Genomic DNA, 296 nt, shown 5'->3' on the forward strand with positions numbered 1-296 from the left:
TCTTGGTGTTCGATGAGCTTTTTGGTAGTTATTTGAGCCCAGTGATAGAAATGATATACCTTGTTATTTCTTTGGTAAATAAAAAAGTGTGTTTGATCTGCTACTATAATCAAAAGAGATGACAACTTGTTCACAGAACTGAACCAACCAAAACTGTAAAATAAAACTGCAAATTGAGTTGAAGATTTATTTTTAAATCCAACAGGCTATATATATATATATATATATACACACACACACATATATATATATATATACATATATATACACACACACATATATATAATCTCAAGGAT

Source organism: Myotis davidii, unplaced genomic scaffold (assembly GCF_000327345.1).
Source record: "Myotis davidii unplaced genomic scaffold, ASM32734v1 scaffold664, whole genome shotgun sequence".
Classification (NCBI taxonomy): domain Eukaryota; kingdom Metazoa; phylum Chordata; class Mammalia; order Chiroptera; family Vespertilionidae; genus Myotis; species Myotis davidii.